The following is an 18,549-nucleotide window of genomic DNA, read 5'->3' on the forward strand; positions in this document are numbered from 1 at the left end:
GTGGGATGGGCTTAGTGGCGCAATGACAACTGGGCAGGTGGGAGGTGACATAGTGGAGAGCAGATCATTAGCAGGGCGGCGGTGCGGGCTCGAGAGTCATCCCCGTATCCAATTTAAATTACTGCAAGAAAATGGGATCTATTTACTTTACACATTGGTGGGTTAACTTGTTTGTGTTTACACAAACAGTAAGGAATTGCAGATGTGTAAGGATACGTAGCTCCGATTTGTGTCGTTTAATTACCTTTGCAAAAATGGTAATCCATAAATGGATTCAGCTTCTGAAGCGAACATAACAAATTGTTTAAGAAAAGATGGTTCATCTTCTCAGTGCCAAACGAACCTTGTGCGAAAATTATGTATGTTCATACAAACAATACACCTGTAGCAGCTTTTTTGTGTCGAGAAAACTTGTGTTCCATTTATATATCACATGATACAAATGCTCCAGCATTGGCAGAGTGGACTATGTCCACTACTCGCACCCTCGCACTCAGCAACATTACACCAGCTTTAGCTACGAGATGAGCACACGTATTTGCTAATCTGCATCAAACAACTCCACCTGAATATTACTCGTACACATCTCCCTAATTTCCTGAACAGAAGGGCCAACATGATATCTATTTAACCCATTACACTAATTGTTTACTACCTCCGCATAGTCATGCTCGATAATTACATTGTTCAACCCTTGATTCAATACTCTGAAGACAAATACACCAAAAATATAATTTTTACACACCATGATAGCCTCATATCCATCCCCACACACATCACACTAACATCAGACCCAAACATAAGAGAGAGGAGATGAGACAGCGAGGCCAACACATGGGATGTTGCTGCACCAATATGCCGAGGGTCACGGCTGCCAGCAGGGGCAGGAGGGCAGGGGTGCTGCTGTGGCCTCAAGGCGATGCAGATGCGGATGGGTACGTCATGGGCTTGTGGTAGACCGACGATGGCAGCCGACACAGGCAGTTGCCGGGTGGATGTGGGTGGCGTGGACATCTACAGGAGCACAACGGGCAAAGATCAGAGGCGATGTCAATCTGTGTGTATCATGAAAGTCTGCATAATATAATTTGACAATAGAAAAGGAACACACAAAGATTATACCAACAATCTTATCCAACTTATAAACAAAGATCTTGATTCTACTTCCTATAACATAGGGAGCGCAGAAATTGTAATTTTGATCCCAGTTTTACATTTTAATTTAGGGGCTCAGACATCCAAGCTCTAGATCAGTACATATCCAAGCTCTAGAGTAAATCATACAATTAAGTTTTGCACGGGAATTTTGGGCCGCGTGCAGCATAACCCAAACAGACACAATATATGATTGCAGTTAAACTTATCAATGAATTTCAGTTGCATATCTTTGAGTCGCTGACTAATAGTGTGCCATTATTCTTAGATAAATTACCATTTTGCCTCCATGAACGGAAACATCATCAAGCAAAACACAAGACACAATGACAATTCCTATTTATGAAAGAAGAAAGAATGGCACAAAAGCTGAAACAACAAACTTGGTCTCATACTATGGATATTACAAAAAAATTGTTTCAATTATTAAATACCAAGACACAAATTAGAATTAGATGACTTTGCAAACCTGGATACATCTAGAAAGGATAACTAAAATTTACAAACGCTATAGTCGATCTGAATAACATACATGTTCCCAATGGTCTCCCATCAAAATTAGCTAATTTGGTCGGCGTTTGCTGAATTTCTTGCGTGGCCATCCAAATCACCCTCTTTTCCATTACTTTCCTTTGTACCACCAACTCAAAATTCCCCTTTTGCTATAATTACCACGCATTCTTACAAACAAATGTGTTAATGGGACGCCCAAGGGTCAGGTCCAATGAAAGAGATAGTGTATGTACCTTGAGTGAGTAAGTTTCTGTTGAAGGTCATCAATCTCTGCTTTCAACATGCTTAAATCTCAAATGTTGTTTATCTTATCTCTCCCCACTCAGCTCCTGCTTGAGTGAAGCAGCCTTTGCACAAAATTCTTTCCTGACAGCAAGGAGCTTCTTGATTTCACCAGAGATGCACAACCTCATCTAAAATGTTTTCAATCACTGAAACCTATCTACCCAAATATGAATCTTTCAGACTTGAATCAGACAGGGACAAACGGGAACTTGTTGATGAGCTTATTTGTTCATGGAGATGAACAAGAAGCAAACATGGAGAATAAAGGCATGAGCCTGTGTAATTCCTTTGTCAGTCTGCTCCACGCCTCCACATTGGTCAGATCTTGTACTCTATATGGACACTACAATATTTCTGAAACTTAAGAGTGCACAGATTAGGCCCTTCACGGCTCCCACTTAAAGTGAACATCTTTACATCATGAAGCATCATTCTTGAACAGTAAGAAGTTCCAATTGGATCAAACTAACAACACATAAATACAAATCACATAATTACTAACTATCATAAATCCAGCCCAGATTCTCAAGCAATAGTACAATAGCAAAAGTACACACTGAGAATTACAACAGCAAGGTCATCGTTCATGATCTGATTATACAAAATCTAGTACTCATCTTATAGGATGGGGTACCTCTCAGATGGATGACTCGCGGATGGCGTTCAAATCCTACTTTCCTTTCTAAAAAAATAGTAACATCTTCTCTGATCTAGAGAGAAGAGATAACAAATAGTCAGTTCAATTTGGAAGAATTTAGAACATACAAATCATCTTCTATCTACTGTAATAGGAAGTACTAAGTAGCAGCAAAACTTCCATCAGCACACACGCAACACATAGACACACACGTGTGGCAGCGGCAAGCAAACACAGACACACAGGGTAAGCACAAAGCAACACGCTGTCACCTCGGGCGTCCTGCCTTTGTAGGTCGTGGAGGAGGTGAGGGTGGAGGCGGTTGGAGCCGATCCGCCGTCCCGCCGGCTGCCGGCATGTGAACCGTCCGTCGGAGTTCCCATGGGTCGAGGCAGCGACTTATAGAGAGAAAAACCTCGCCCGGGAGCGGATCCTGCCGATCTTGTCTGGATTCCGCGACCGCAAAGCGAGGAGGAGCACCATGGAGCGGAGGGATATGAGGCACGTGTAGTTGACTCGCCGTTCGTGGCGGCTTGACTCCCGCGTCCACCCCTCCAACCTCTCCTCCCCGACCTCATCATACTCCCCGCCGTCTTCCCCCGATCACGGCCTCCAGCAGCGCATCTCCCGCTCCTTCCGTCAGAGCAGATGCGGCGGCGCCCGCGAGCTCATGTTCGCGTTCAAGGCAAAATCGATCGGGCAGCCGGCAGATCCAACCCTGGAAGCCATGCAAGGGGGTGGGGGGCGGAGAGGGGAGGGCCGGCGGCGCGCAGCGGCGGGGGCGTCACGTTGCACGAGGTGGCGGAGGCGGAGATAGGATTGGGGTCGTGAGGTTGTGCGGGTGGGTTATTTTTTTATCTCGCCCGTATCGGTTCGACTGACTTTATGACTTATTTCAAGGACTGCGGGTTGTATATTAAAACACAGGGATCTTTTTATAAAAACGCCGCGACGGTGAACCCGAAGACCCAATCCGTGCTTTATTATTATTAGGGAAAGACTAGCAAAAATGTCCGTGCGTTGCACCGGGAGAGAAAAACACATGCATTTAGATCCATCTCCGCCAATCATAAGTCGACTACCCTCCGAAACATGAAAACTCTTAGAAAGCCATTATATGGTGCACTGCTACCACGTACCAAGATACAGTAACAACCCATCTAAAAAAATATACAGTACCAGCTGGAACCTCGTCACATGATGACATGCGACATGAACAGACCATGGAATGCAACAAACAGGGGAGCCATTATGCATTCAAATAGCCTCATATACTCAAATTATTTTCCCTTTATGTAGAAAGTCACTATACAATTGTCATAGTAAAAGCAAAAGGGCATAAATAGCCTCATATGAAACCAACGCCTAGCTAGCAAATATAAGACTTACATGATTTCGAATTATATGACAAACTCATCATATATAGAATCAAAGTTGAACTATGATATATAGTAAATGAGCCCGAGCTGGGGCCATGCATGCACACACGATTAAGAATATCAACTGCTGCTAACATGAGGTCAGAACTAATGACCCCACAAAAGATGATTAGTTGATCAAAACATAGTTCTCCAAAATATTCACCTTTGACAGTAGTTGCTACAACCGGATTCGATTGTCCATGCATGGGTAGATACTGCATTGCAATCTACCGAGCTAGAGACAAGAATCGTGCGAATGTGGACCGAAGTCGTCTTGTGCGCTTCCGAAACACCTTAAACGATTGCGAGCTCAAGGAGATTCACCTTCAAAATAGAAGATTCACTTGGAGTAATGAGCAAGACCCAACTTTGAGCAAGCTTGATAGTTTCTTCTGCAATGAGGATTGGGACGTTGATTTCTCTACTCACATCCTTCATGCCCTCTCATCATCGTTATCCGACCACTGTCCCTTTTTGCTTGCTAACGATGATGGGCCCAAGCGACCCAAGTCCTTCCGCTTCGAAAACTTCTGGATCAAAATGCCGGGCTTCCAACAGGTGGTCAGTGATGCTTGGAGCGAGGAATCAAGGCATGTTGAGCCCTACCAAAGGCTCTTCCACAAGCTCAAGAAGACAAGCCAAAAATTGCGTGTTTGGAGCAAGACCCTCTTTGCCAACTCGAAGGTCCAAATCCACATGGCCCTCAAAGTCATCCTCCACCTTGATTTAGCGCAAGAGGAAAGAGTTCTCACTCCAGAAGAAAGTGACATCCGCAAAAGGCTTAAGAAAAAGATTATTAGCCTTGCCGTGTTGGAGAAGGCTAGGAAGCATCAAAACTCCAGAATCACTAACCTGAAGGAAGGAGATGCCAACACTCGCTACTTCCACCTACGTGTTAACCATAGAAGGAGAAAAAAATTCATTCACCGCCTCAAGCACAACAACGGTTGGGTCACCGAGCACGAGCACAAGAAAAACATTGTCCAACGCCACTTCCAGAACATCGCAAAAAAAGGCCCTTCACGTGACATTGACATCAACTGGGGGATTATTCCCACGCCCAATTGTGACCTTCATGAATTGGGAGAGGCCTTCACTGAGGAGGAAGCAAAGAGAGCTGTGTTTTCCATGCCTAGCGACAAGGCACCGGGCCCTGATGGATTCACGGGTGCCTTTCTCAAGGCATGTTGGGATACTATCAAGCCGGACATCATGCTTGCCATCAACCATTTCTCTGATCTCCATGCTGCACACTTTCATTGGTTGAACTCTGCCGACATTTCTCTCATTCCGAAGAAGGATGGTGCCGAGGACATTGGTGATTTTCGTCCCATCAGTCTTATCCATGTTATTGCTAAGCTAATTGCTAAGATGATGTCCAACCGGCTTGCCCCGCACATGAATGAGCTTGTCTCACACGCTCAAAGTGCATTTATTAAAAGAAGATGCATCCATGACAACTTCATGTATGTGCGCAATCTCGCGAGACGCTTCCATCGTAGGAAAACCCCGGCGTTGCTCTTCAAACTTGACATCAAAAAAGCCTTTGACTCGGTGCGTTGGGACTTCCTCCTCGACCTACTTCGACACCTTGGTTTCCCACCTCGCTTCAGAGGTTGGGTTTCAGCCCTGCTATCCTCGGCTTCCTCTCGTGTTCTGCTCAATGGCGTGCCTGGCGATCCCATCAAATTAGGTCGGGGTTTGAGGCAGGGGGACCCTCTATCCCCCCTGTTATTTGTGCTTGCCATCGACCCGCTGCACCACATGTTGGCAAAGAGCACGGCTCAAGGAAATCTACACCCCCTTGGTGGAAATGCTATGCCTATCCGAGCTTCGCTTTACGCAGATGACGCCGCGGTTTTTCTTGCGCCTATTAAGGAGGACGTCCAGTTTTTCACTGACACTCTCAAGCACTTTGGGGATGTCACTGGCCTTGTCACAAATTGCTCCAAAAGTCTTGTCGCCCCAATCCGTTGCGAAAATGTTGATCTTCCAGACATCCTCCAATCCTTCCCGGCCAAGCTTTCATCCTTTCCGATGAAATACCTTGGGTTGCCTTTATCTGTCAAGAGGTTGAAGAGAATTCACTACCAGCCCCTCGAGGACAAGATTGCGGGTCAGCTCACCCCTTGGGTGGGAAGGCACATTGCCTCGGCAGGTCAGGCGGTCTTGGTCAAGTCGGTCCTCACGGAGATTGTTGTCTACTACATGACGGTGCTAGATTTACCGGTGGAGGTAAAGAAGAAGATCGATGCCCTCAGACGTGCTTTCCTTTGGGCAGGTTGTGATAAAGTCACATGTGGAAAATGCAAGATAAATTGGGAACAGGTGTGCAAGTCCAAACTACATGGAGGCCTAGGAATCCTAAATCTTGACAAGTTTGCCATCGCCCTTCGTCTTTGGTGGCTATGGGCCGAGTGGCTCCACCCGGACAAGCCATGGGTTGGCTTGGGAACCCCTTGTGATGACAACGACCGAAATAGTTTTGCTGCAGCTACCAAGGTCAAAGTTGGCAATGGCTTGCGTGCCAAGTTTTGGGAGTCTCCTTGGCTAGATGGGATTAGGCCCAAAGACATGGCCCCTAAAATATATGAGTTGTCGAAGAAGAAGAATTGCTCAGTTCGAATGGCTCTGCACGGCAACTTCTGGACTTCCCAGGTGGACATCCTTCGCGGTTTCACTGTCGAGCACCTCTCTGAGTTTGTCACCCTTTGGGAGAAGGTCTCGCATATTCACCTCAACATGGACACGCCCGACACTATCACCTGGAAGTTCACCACTGATGGACACTACTCGGTGACGTCAGCCTACAAGGCGCAGTTCTTTGGCCATACTGACACTGAGATGGTATCGACCGTTTGAAAGATTTGGGCGCCTCCTAAATGCAAGTTCTTCGCTTGGTTGGCAATCAACAATAGGATTTGGACAACGGATAGGCTTCAACATCGTGGGTGGCCAAACTGTAACCTTTGTCCCCTATGTAAGCAGGTTCAAGAGTCAGCAGCCCATCTTCTATTCCAATGCAGATACACTATGAGAGTTTGGCGCATGATCAAAGATTGGCTCAGTCTCCATGATGTGCATTTTAGTGATTGGAGTGTCGCGACTTCCGTTAAAGAGTGGTGGAGCCACAATGCTACCAAGAAGACACAATCGCGAAGACCACTTGCTTCCTTGATGCTTCTTATCTCTTGGGAGTTGTGGAATGAGAGGAATGCGCGGATCTTTCGTAATACTGCTGTCCCGGTTGGAGTCATTGTTGCTAGGATTAAAAAGGAGGCGTCACTTTGGAGCATGGCGGGGGCGAGGCACTTGAGTAACATAATGCCGTGAGAGTGATTATTGTAATTCGGCCATGGGCCTTAACCTCTTAAACTTCTCTCTTAATTAATGAAAATGGCAAATCTTTTGCCGCGTTTAAAAAAAACGATCCTAATTAAGGTTGCCACCACAGCCACAACCACGTCTAGAGATTAAAGGAGGCATCATCAGTGGATTAATTACTGAAAGGTTGCATAATGTCATCCACGAAGGTGAATACTCATAGAACAAAAAATGTGTTACTTAAGAAACAAAGTAGATGAATTAGAACATCGATGGATACCATATTACCATCTGCGTTTAGGTGAGCCAACCCGTTGACCCCGCCATGGTCTCTAGATGCAGCTGGCAATCGTGGTCTGAAGTGACCCGGCCGTCGTCGACGACGCGTAAATCCCTGAGGCCTCCGCTGACAACCGTTGTCTACCACCTCATCGGCAGCGTGGGGGCTTGCAGCTGCGCCAGCTACGCCGGGGCTGAGCTCGCGTGTCACCGCCGTCCCTGGACTGTGCACACCGCCTCTGTAAGCTAGTGCGCCGATGTTCCTGTCTGTCTGAGCTCGTGCGTAGGCGGACACAACCTAGCCATGGGCATGCACACTCTGCTTGGAGCCGAGCCCAACACCTACGTCATGGCATCAACCATCGAGAATCTTATGAGCCTGATATTGACCAGATCGATATGAGGATTGATGGAGACTCCGTCCATGGCAACCAATGGGACAATTTTGAACTCAGATCGTGTTGCACAGTCAGGGGTCCGTGACGGCGCACTTCATGGAGGCGAGGACGCATGGGAGGCAAATGCATGGCATGCGACTCTATGATCGTGAATTCCGCAGGGAGTGTTGGCTATTGGGGTGCGCAGGACGGCAACCACGACGGCGTCGGCGGCGACGACTGCTCGTGGTCAGGCAGGGAAGCAACACGGCATCGGCGGCGACTGCTCGTGGTCGCGCAAGACGGCAACCACGACGGCGTCGGCGGCGGCGGCGGCGGCTGTTCGTGCTCGCGCAGCGAAGCAACACGGCGTCGGCGGCGACTGCTCGAGGTCACGCAGGGAAGGAGCGCCTGGGACAGGGGGAACTCGAATCTAAGAGAGGAGAGGAGACGGGTTAGCCCCGGCTGGTTTTCTCCCGATTTATGTAGCAGTTTTTTTTAGCGTGGTGTGCGTGTGCGGAGGCTGGTTCCTGTTTTTTTTTTATCTGACGGTGATACACATATACTAAACTTATCTTATTTGGTGACTGATTCCTGAGCCGGATATAGACGCGTGGTGAGTTGCAACACTTCGACGGCTTATAGGGAAAGATTGATTGCGGGTTAATTCTCTAAGACAATAGGGATTTTTTTGCAAAAACGCCGCGACGGTGAACCCGGAGATCCAATCCGTGCTTTATTATTAGGAAGAGATTAGGGATAGACTAGCAAACATGACCGTGCGTTGCAACGGGAGAAAAAACATATAGCGCATGTCCCACCCAAACGCTCTCTATTTTAATGTGCTACCTGCTTATCCTCCACCCGTCCTCACCTACGGTGGTTGTGGTTTTCACCAGATCACGATGCCTTTGAACATGCTCAAATCCATGACGCTTAGTTCATCTACCACAAGCACTTGTCATTCAACCGCTCTAGCGCAAGGAAATGTATTTTAAAGAAAACTAATCTCACCGAGCTAGATGTGAAGGCCGTCCTCCACAAGCTACTCCCTTCCTTTAAAAGGAAGTTAACAGGATAATTCTTCGTCTCCTGGATTTGTAATGTCACCTTTTGTGATGCTTGGATTGTATGGTGAACTTCAGAAACTCACCTCATCTCCCCTTCCTCCTAAAATTTATCCCCTTTGCTATGAACCAAGAACACATGATTACGCCATATCTAAGGTTTTATCTATGTTTCTTTTGTGTGTTTTATCTTTGGATTGTACGTTTATCATGCATTACGACTTAAATACTCAGAAAGATATCATAGGGTGCCACCCAGAAATCTCATAAATAGATATTTTTGTGCTCCTAAATTTGTATGAACTTTATCATCTAATTCATACCCACATATGGAAGTTTCTGCATGTTTCTTTTTTGTAGGTTATCATTGGATTGTCGGAAAAGATATTTTTAGGAATGGCACTAATAAGCTTCCATGCATATATTTCCTATGCTCCTAAAACTGTACAAATACGAGTATGAAAGGCAACCACTTTTTTCTATTTAGGCCCTGTTTGATTTCCTATGCTCCTAGGACTTTTTTTAATCCCAACTAAAAAGTCGCTAGTCCCTAAAAAGTCTCTACATGTTTCTTTTTTAAGTCCCTACACAAATAAGTCCCTGTAAACAAACACCCTCTCATTTGTATAAGATCATAATGCATGGCATCACATCGTCTATGAAAATAAGCCAGAAGGTGCGTGAGTAATTTTCTAGTATAGAGATGATATCAACATGTAAGAATGTTCTATGACAGATACACGCAAACTGATAATTGTTTCGTAGAACAATGACTTATAGCAGTAAGTGTAGAATTATAGGCCGTAATTACGAAGCTCCATGGAATTGAAAACATAATCATGCCAGTATCAAAAGAATCGACCTTGGCCATGCCATTAGACACCTTTTTGTCAGATATCACTTGTGAAAACAAAATTCTTCAAATACAACCATGATTTAAATCTGATTGAAGAAGCTAATTAGTCAAGTTGCTGATTTCTTCACTAATTACATGAAGCAACATGCTTACATTCGGAAACTAAATCAGGTAGGAGATTTTCCCAAATTAAGTATTCAGTGTTCTTCAGTCATCTTGTCTCATAAGATGCCGCAGCATCTCAAACGAATTCAGGGAGTGAAGTGACATTCGCAATATGTTTCGACCATCTATCGGCTGCAAATTTGTGATTAACATGGCATGCATGCCTCACGAGCATTAACAAGAAGAAGTGATGTCTAGAACCTCTGAAACTTTTCAGAAATAAGGTGCCAGAACGTACCTCCTACGTGCAGCTATGGTGCAGAGAAAGACATCGATCAATCTTTGAAGATGACAGTGTCTGCGATGACCATGAGCGGGCCAAGGCAGTCAGGCGCGAACTTGCGCGCAAACATGTGCTCATAGGTGGAGTTGTTGGACTGATGCAGCTCGGCGGTGAGCAGCAGCGACACCTCTGGCACGCCATAAGTCTGTGGGTCGCCGTCGACACTGTCAGTATAGTCGATGCGCGTGAGCGTGTACCAGGTGCAGCCGGCAGGGTCGGCCACGTCGAGCGGTGTCCGTAAATATTGCTCCTCCGGGTAGCAGGAGTCCTGCGACTCCGGCAGGCACTGCTCACTAAACTTTTGCCAGAGACAGCACTCGCGGAAGAGAGTGGCCATATGGAATAGAAGAACCTGATTCCAAGAAAGGCACAACAATATTGCTCTTTTACCATGCTAGGCACTATAAGAAGCTACGGTTAGTGTCTCCAAGAAACAAAAACAATTCATAATAGTAAAGAATACCCACATGCAATGATGCATGAAGCCCCCTGCCTGGCGATGTTCTTGTCACTGAAATTTGATGTTGCCCTGCAGATATCTACAACGGTGAGCCCTGCACTTTCTTTGCGGTCCCGGCTGCAATCAAATTTTTCAACATCCATAGACCAGACCATCAATACTCTGACTTTCTCAAGGGGACTACAATTTAGGGGCCAAATAGTTTCAGATTTTGGAAGAAAATCATAGAATGTGTTGCCGTGAAGCCTATGCCTTTGTTGCCTTGAAGCTCCTGCACCAAGAAACAAATTTCAATTCGCGGTTTAACTAATTGAGACCCAAACAAATCAAGTGAGCTCTCCTAATCATTTATGCAATCCTAATCCTCCTCTGCATGTACCAGCAGCAGCCTGCAACCGCCCGCTTCATCTACATATAGAGTGCGCATGTCATGCCACCAATGACACACACAGCCGGGCAGTAGGAGCAACAACACGGAAAACACATGTACCAGGGGACTGAAGATCCTTCCATGGCAGAGCAAGATGGAGGTCAAATCGACCCCGAATGAGGAGCCAGCAACCAAGATGAGTACGATGCAGAGGATGCCTCGTCCGGAAGCAAGGAGCTGGCCGAAGGCGGAGAGCGTAGAGCTGTACGTCGCCGCCGACATGCCGCCGCCCTACGGCAGTAGGAGCACAACATGGAAAACACATATGCCAGGGACTGAAGATCTTCCGTGGCAGAGCAAGATGGAGGTCAACTCGATCCCGAAGGAGGAGCCAGCAACTCAAGATGACTACGATGCAGAGGACGCCTCGTCTGGAAGCAAGAAGCTGGCCGCCTTGCTGGCCGCCATGGTGGGCGCAGCAGTGGTGGAGAGCATCAAGCTAGTGGATCCAAGGGGGGTCGAATCCAGCAGCCGCCGGGTTCATCTAGTCCGCAGCACCCCGATCCAGTCAACATCGCCGGCGATGGGAGAGAGACAGGAGGGGATAAGTGACAACGTTTACCGCACGGGGATTGGCGCGGGTCGAAGAGCACGGGGATAGGGCAGGCCGAAATAGGCCCAATGCAGCGACAACGTTTTTGTAAGTGTTCTGGTTTTAACGATCCGTTTTTCTTAACTATTAGTACCATCTTGTTTATATTACGATTTTGTTCATACAAATTGTAAAAGCGTATTATGATATAAGAAGAAAGCGTATTGTGACGGTGAACCCGACAAATGTTTCCTACAAGCAGTGGTAGTTACCACCACTTACGTTTTGTATGTTATATGTAGTATCTGTCGAAACCGAAAGTATGTATGTGTAGTATGTAGTATATAACAATGATTAGGTAGTATATATACTAATTTTTAGGTAGTATGTATCATTTTTTGAGTATGCTCTTTTTTACAAACAAATATGTACGTATTTCACAAATATAACAAAAACTATGGGCTCATATGAAATTTTTTCATGTAACTTGCTTTGAAATAGCTTAGATATAGTATATGAACGTATTTAAAATAATAAATTAGTATATATAGTACCATATGATAGTATATGAGACATGGGGTAACTACCACCGGGTGGTAGGATGGATTTTCCCTATATAATATATATATATATATTATATATATTATTATTATTATATATTATTATTATTATATTATTATTATTACTAGCAAAAATGCCCGTGCGTTGCAACGGAAAAAAAATCACATACCCTTCCACCACCCACCTCGCGGCACAGCTGCCAGCTGCATCCAAACAATCCCTGCCCACCATCAACACCACCACATACCTGCATCCCATGCAAGCTCTTTAAACAATTATCATCCAAACATGCATATTGCGTATTTGAAATTGACATTTCCATTGTTGTGTGGCATAAATTTACATACCATATGTATTACACATGGATCTAGGCCGCCACCGGTGCCTCTGCACGACGCAAGCCTCTATGATATGAAGCAACAACCTGAAAATTTCTGCAGAGATATGCACAAGGAAACACAGATAAGCTAGTCAGGCAATAAATTTCATAACATCTTATAATGACAGATGTATGTGATTTGGAGGAAGTGTTCTACTCACCATTACAGGTCCTTGCTGGTTACATAATTATTGCCGAGGGCGGCGCGGATGGTCGTCTGTGTGGCTAGTGGCATGCCTTCTGCAGTGATAGCCACTCCATGGTCGAATCTGCCCTCCACGACAGACTCACCACCACCACTTGCCCGCGGAGATTGTGGCATCTTCCCGTAGTAGCTTTTTATGGTAGGAATATTCGACTAATATACATGTAACCGACAAACGGAGCACCGCGATAACAAAACAACTTTGACATTCTTATTACATCAGAAAGTTAAATATTTACTCCTATAGGATTTTCTAGTACATCCGAGGACATTGGTGTGTGAGCCTTAATTACATGCAAGAAGACGCAGGTCAGTTACAAAAACTACAGTCAAATGAGAACAAAATTAGAACTGAATTTCATCACCTGAAAGCTGGTTGCGCGTTTACATCATAGCGAGCCTGAACTTTTCTATTGATGGATCCCCTTTGTTCTGCTCCAAATTGTAGATGAATTGCTCGCTCTACTTTGATTTGATCCTTGACGAATCTACTATATATTGAACGAAACCGGGCGAGCAATGACCTCTTATTTTTCTTATTACTCTCTATCTCTCTCTCCTTGAGTAACAAAAATAGGTCAAAAAAATCTAGGCATTCACTAATTTGTAGAGTTCTCTACATTAGCACCTTTCAACAGTAGCGTTATATGTTAGCGTTAGGTATAATGTTACTTCCAAAAACACCGCTGCTAACTTGTCGTAGTACTACCCTAATAATAAAAGCTAAATCCTCTAAACGGCCAAATACTAAAAACATTAAGCCCAATTCCACATATGTGCACAATGATGCCGCTTGACTAAACAAATGATGAAGTTAGGACACTCCAATAACAATAATTCAGATATAGCATAATGTTGGAAAAAAAGTTCTGGCAATACAACGAAATCATCCTACAGACTCAGCCATCAGTAAACTGCAAAAGTGTGAAGAACAATTGATCAAGTTAAGCATATAAGCATACAGCACATGAATAGAAAGGATCATACCAACCATTCTTTTATGTGCAGACCACGATAAAGTAGGGGAAAGAATAGAGGATCTTGATGAAACAATACTGAATCGAGGTTGCATATTTTTGCATCAATATAGTGCGCATTAAATTAGAGGTTTTTTGCGGGGAGAATTAAATTTTATGTTTATATAAGATAATAAGAAATAGTAGCATGCATTACTCGCTGTTTTGTTATTGTGGATCGAAAGACCTGCATCGACTTATCATTGGACTAAGTGCCTAAGTGGGGCGGGCTGCAGGTCAGAATAGCAAGAGTATGCAGTCCCTTGACGGCATGAGAGAGGAGTGGGTACCTCTTACTGAGGGAGTTTCCATTTTCTCATATCAAAAGGGAGTAGCATCATTTGAGTGCCTTTTGTTCCGGACAAAATAACTTCTGAATCAATTCCGCATAAGTTCTGTAATTCTAAGGTTGGCTATGCCACACAGATCCAGAATATTCGAAGTGAGATTAGAGAGCAATCAAGATCACGTACATATGTTGGTGGGCAACACAGAGTAGGCACACAGATCTAGAATATTCAAAGTGTGTTCAGAGAGCAATCAAGATCATCTACATAGGTTGGTGATCAGCACAGAGATTACAGGAAAATGAATACATACTTGGATGGCATTGCGGGAAACGATTGACACAGGCCTGCTCCTTTCCCCTTGGTTGGACGACCCTATGGTGTTTGCAGAATTCGCCATGGACGTAGAACCCTAGCTTCACCAAAATCAGCTCTTCCCAGGATCAGATTGTAACCTACAGCTCGAGCTTGCTTCTCTTCCCTGCAAGGCTTCCCTATGTGTCCTCGCCCTCTGCCTTATCTCTGATTATCCCGGGCGCGCTCTCCATGCCCTTCTTACCTAGTTCTTCCACCTGAGACGGCCTAAACCAGGTCTAACAGGTAGCAGGCATACGGACGCGGCATCCGTCCCCGCTCCTCAAGGGCCGCCACTTGATCTCTGTCCCCCAAAACTCCTCGTTCTTCTTCATCTCCTCACCTAATTAACTCACATTGGTCTTCATAGCTGTGTACATAGGAGATTGTAGAATGTATCTTTAATTCTTTATAAGATTGGTGACGTACGTGAAGCAGTACATGGACTGAATTGATGAGAGAAGAATGAAAAGAATATGAATAAGGAGCATGCGGTCGTGGCTACATACCATCGATTGTCTAAATGCAGCACAAGCTATCTTTCCACTTGCTCGCTGCTGCACATATCTTAAGGCCGGCCTCCGGGAACTCCATGAACCAGCTTCCCTGACCATGGCAAGGGCGATAACCGCCGCCTGACCCTGCCGGATGCCATCACCGGAGCAACCACACAGGCTGCCCCCTGCCATCTCTCCTTCTCCTCCTTCCTTCCGCCCTCTCTCTCTCCTACGCCCCACTTCCCCAGCTCCTCTTCTTCTCCTTCCTTCCCCTCTCTCCCCTGCATCTCCCTTTCACTCAATCCCTCTTTCTCCTCGCCACCGATCTACAAGAGCTTGCCACCGCCACTGGATCCCGTCCCCACCGCTCGCCCCAGCCGCTTGCCGGAGATCACGCCGCCGCCGTCGCCGTCGCCCGGTTCCCCCTGCCCCGTGCACCGCGGAGAGGGAGGAATGGGGGCGTGGCGGCGGAGGAAACCCTAGAGCCAGGGCGTGTCGAGTTATCGTGCTGGAGACAGAGGTCTCGTCGGGGCCGGCGGCGCGCGGCGCCGTGGCAGGGGTGGCGGCGCGCTGGCGTTGGAGGTGAAGACGGGAGGGTCGTGGGTCATCTTGTTTTTTTTTCTGTAGTACAGACCGATTCGGCTTGACTTATCAATTGGACTGCGGGTTAATTTTAGTACCACCTCGTTATATTACGATTTTGTCTATGTCTATACGAATCATAAAAGCGTATTATGACATGAGAAGAAAGCGTATTGTGACTGTGAACCCGAAGACCCAATCCGTACTTTATTATTAGGGAGAGACTAGCACAAACGCCCGTGCGTTGCATCGGGTGAAAAAAACCCACACTTCCCTAATCCAATTGCTCAAGACCCTCTTTCATTCCACGACACAACGCCAGGCATGATGGGATGAATAAACTCTTTGAAATCGGCTGCCGTGAAAATATATACTGTAGAAAAAATATGCATGTATTTCGGTTTTCAGTTCATTTGTATTCACCCCACAGGTATGTCATAAAAGCTTTAGTCGGTGCAGTGGCTAGCTTGTCGGGTGAATAAAGTGGAGGTCCACAGTTTGAATCCTAGGCGGCTCGCTTTTTCCTTTTTATGCATTTGCCGCCCGACCTCTCGCGCGAGGTCAATCCAAATCGGCCGGCCCAGTCGCTTGATTCCTATGCGAACGGACATCTTTTTGACACAAAATGCGTCAAAAGCAAATCCTATTTGGCGCTGCAGGCGCCCGTTAACGTGTATTCTGCAAACGGGCGCCTACAGCACCCCGTACTGGGCCGGCCCGTTACTGTGTACTCTATTCCGCAAGAAAGAAGGGAGCCGTCGTTGCGACTCGAACCACAGACCTGTTGGATTGATGTTCGATAGTATAACCATCACGACACACAATACGATCTGATAATATTCAACTCTTTCTTTTTATGCATCTGTCACCCGACCTCTCTCGCGAGGTCAATCCAAATGGGTCGGCCCAGTCGCGCGATTTCTATGCGAACAGACGTCTTTTTGACGCAGAATGCGTCAAAGGCAAATCCTATTTGGCGCTGCAGGCGCCTGTTAACGTGTATTCTGCAAACGGGCGCCTGCAGCACCCCGTACTGGGCCGGCCCGTTACTGCATACTCTATTCCGCAAAAAAGAAGGGAGCCGTCGTTGCAACTCAAATCACAGACCTGCCGGATTGATGTTCGATAGTATAACCACCACGACACACAATACGATCTGATAATATTCAACTCTTTCTTTGCTTTATTCATTTCTTTTCCTTTTTTCTTTTCCCTTTTTCTTTTTTTCCTTTTTTCTTTTCTTTTTTGCGTTTTTCGTTTCTTCTTCTTCCTGGTTTCTTTCCCTCACTGACTTTGTTTTTTTTTAAATACGTGAACATTCCCAAATTCAATGATTTTTCTAAATTTGATGAACTTTTCTTTTCAAATCTATGAACTTTTAATAATTTTTGTGAACTACTTATAAAAATTGATTATTTTGTTTCAAAATCGATGAAATTTTTTCAAATTCGATGAACCCTTTTCAAAATCTTTGAACTCTTTTCAAATTCAATGAACTTTTTTTAAAATTGGATGAACTATTTTTGCAAATTGATGAACTTTTTTTCAAAATTTTGATGAACATTTTTTAATTTTTTGTGAACTACTTTCTTAAGTTGATGAACTTTCTTCAAATTGGTGAACTTTTTTTTCAAATTTTTGATGAACTTTTTAAATTTTTTGTGAACTATTTTTGTAAATTGACGAACTTTTTTTTAAAATATTGGGCTTCTCTTGAATAGGGCGATGTTTTTATGCATGTTAATGAACTTTTTCCAAAATTTGTGAGGTTTCATTTTTCTTAAAAAAACATATGTTCTCTCAAAAAAAATGGGCCGGCCCTAGTGGTTAGCTGAACACACGTAGGTAGTGCAGGTACCGAGTTCTTTATATGGGTACAATATGCGAAGTATTAAATAGAGTTGTTTTCGTATACTAAAACACACATTGGCCTTTGGCGCAGTTAATTCTGGATGGATAGAGCATGCACGTACAGTTTTTTCATCGTGCACCTTCGGCTTCGTGTGATCGTGGTTAACCTTGCTGTTTAATAAAATTGATGGCCAACCCATGACATACAAAATGAAAAAAATCTTTCAGTAGCAGCTCCCTAAATTCAAGATTGGACAATTCAACTAACAATTGCAGTTCGGTCAGGGATCTATTCTACTAACAAATTCATGTCTAACCTTGCTGTTCAATTCAAGAAACAATCAACACTTAACAGTATACACAAAATTGACCTCAAACAGTAGCCAATTGAGCCCAAACAGTGGTAAATCCTAACCAAGAACAATGCCTCAATGGCCACGAACAAGAGCAGAGAGAGGAGGGGGCGAACTCACCTGAAGACGGAAAGGAGGAAGCTCCATGGGTGGTGCGTCCCGAGCTGCAGCAAGGCAAGGTCGACCCCTCCTTCCTCAAGTATCCAATCCTTGCCTGCACATCTACCATGGAGGATCAAACCAAATATTAGAGAGAGAAAGGGGGAGAGATGGGGAGGGGGATGAACTCACCCCATGGCCACCAAGCGGAGGAGGAGCATCCCGGAGACGGAGCTGCGTGTGGGGGCGCGGTGGGCGTCAGAGAGGAGTCGCCGGAGGCGCCGGAACCACGCCAGAGTGGAGGTGCTCAAAACCCTAGCCATGGTTGATGGTCAACCAGGAAAACGGCGGCGGCGCCCAACCCCTATTTCACGTGAGAGAGAGATACGTGGGCCGGGAGAAGGGGGCAAATCCTTGCCGGTGTAGGCCGGCGCCCGGCGCAGCACCGGATCGAGGGGCGCCGCCTCGCCGGGGTCGGTCTCCTGGCGGCTGGGATCGGGATAGCCCGTGCCATGAAAGAAACTCATGGATGATTCGTTGTTGGGCCATATTGGATTTACGTGCGAATTTGACATACAAGC

The 18,549-nt window shown here is 45.5% G+C and overlaps 2 long non-coding RNA genes across 3 annotated transcripts; both read right to left on the reverse strand.

Annotated features, from left to right (window-relative positions):
• Window positions 1-551: 551 nt before the first annotated feature.
• LOC123121944 (uncharacterized) lies at window positions 552-3,453 on the reverse strand. 2 transcript variants are annotated; one of them, XR_006459969.1, is made up of 4 exons: window positions 2,863-3,452; window positions 1,902-2,663; window positions 1,688-1,835; window positions 552-1,014 (listed from the first exon to the last, which is right to left on the reverse strand). It is a non-coding gene; the product is annotated as an uncharacterized lncRNA (long non-coding RNA). The 2 variants fall into 2 exon arrangements; XR_006459980.1 differs by having other exon boundaries at window positions 1,688-2,663; window positions 2,863-3,453.
• A 7,282-nt stretch (window positions 3,454-10,735) lies between these two features.
• On the reverse strand, window positions 10,736-15,687 carry LOC123121948 (uncharacterized). Its single transcript, XR_006459991.1, has 5 exons — window positions 15,096-15,687; window positions 12,886-14,956; window positions 12,693-12,779; window positions 12,515-12,592; window positions 10,736-11,093 (listed from the first exon to the last, which is right to left on the reverse strand). It is a non-coding gene; the product is annotated as an uncharacterized lncRNA (long non-coding RNA).
• Between the last annotated feature and the right edge of the window lie 2,862 nt (window positions 15,688-18,549).

Source organism: Triticum aestivum, chromosome 1B (genome assembly GCF_018294505.1).
Source record: "Triticum aestivum cultivar Chinese Spring chromosome 1B, IWGSC CS RefSeq v2.1, whole genome shotgun sequence".
Classification (NCBI taxonomy): domain Eukaryota; kingdom Viridiplantae; phylum Streptophyta; class Magnoliopsida; order Poales; family Poaceae; genus Triticum; species Triticum aestivum.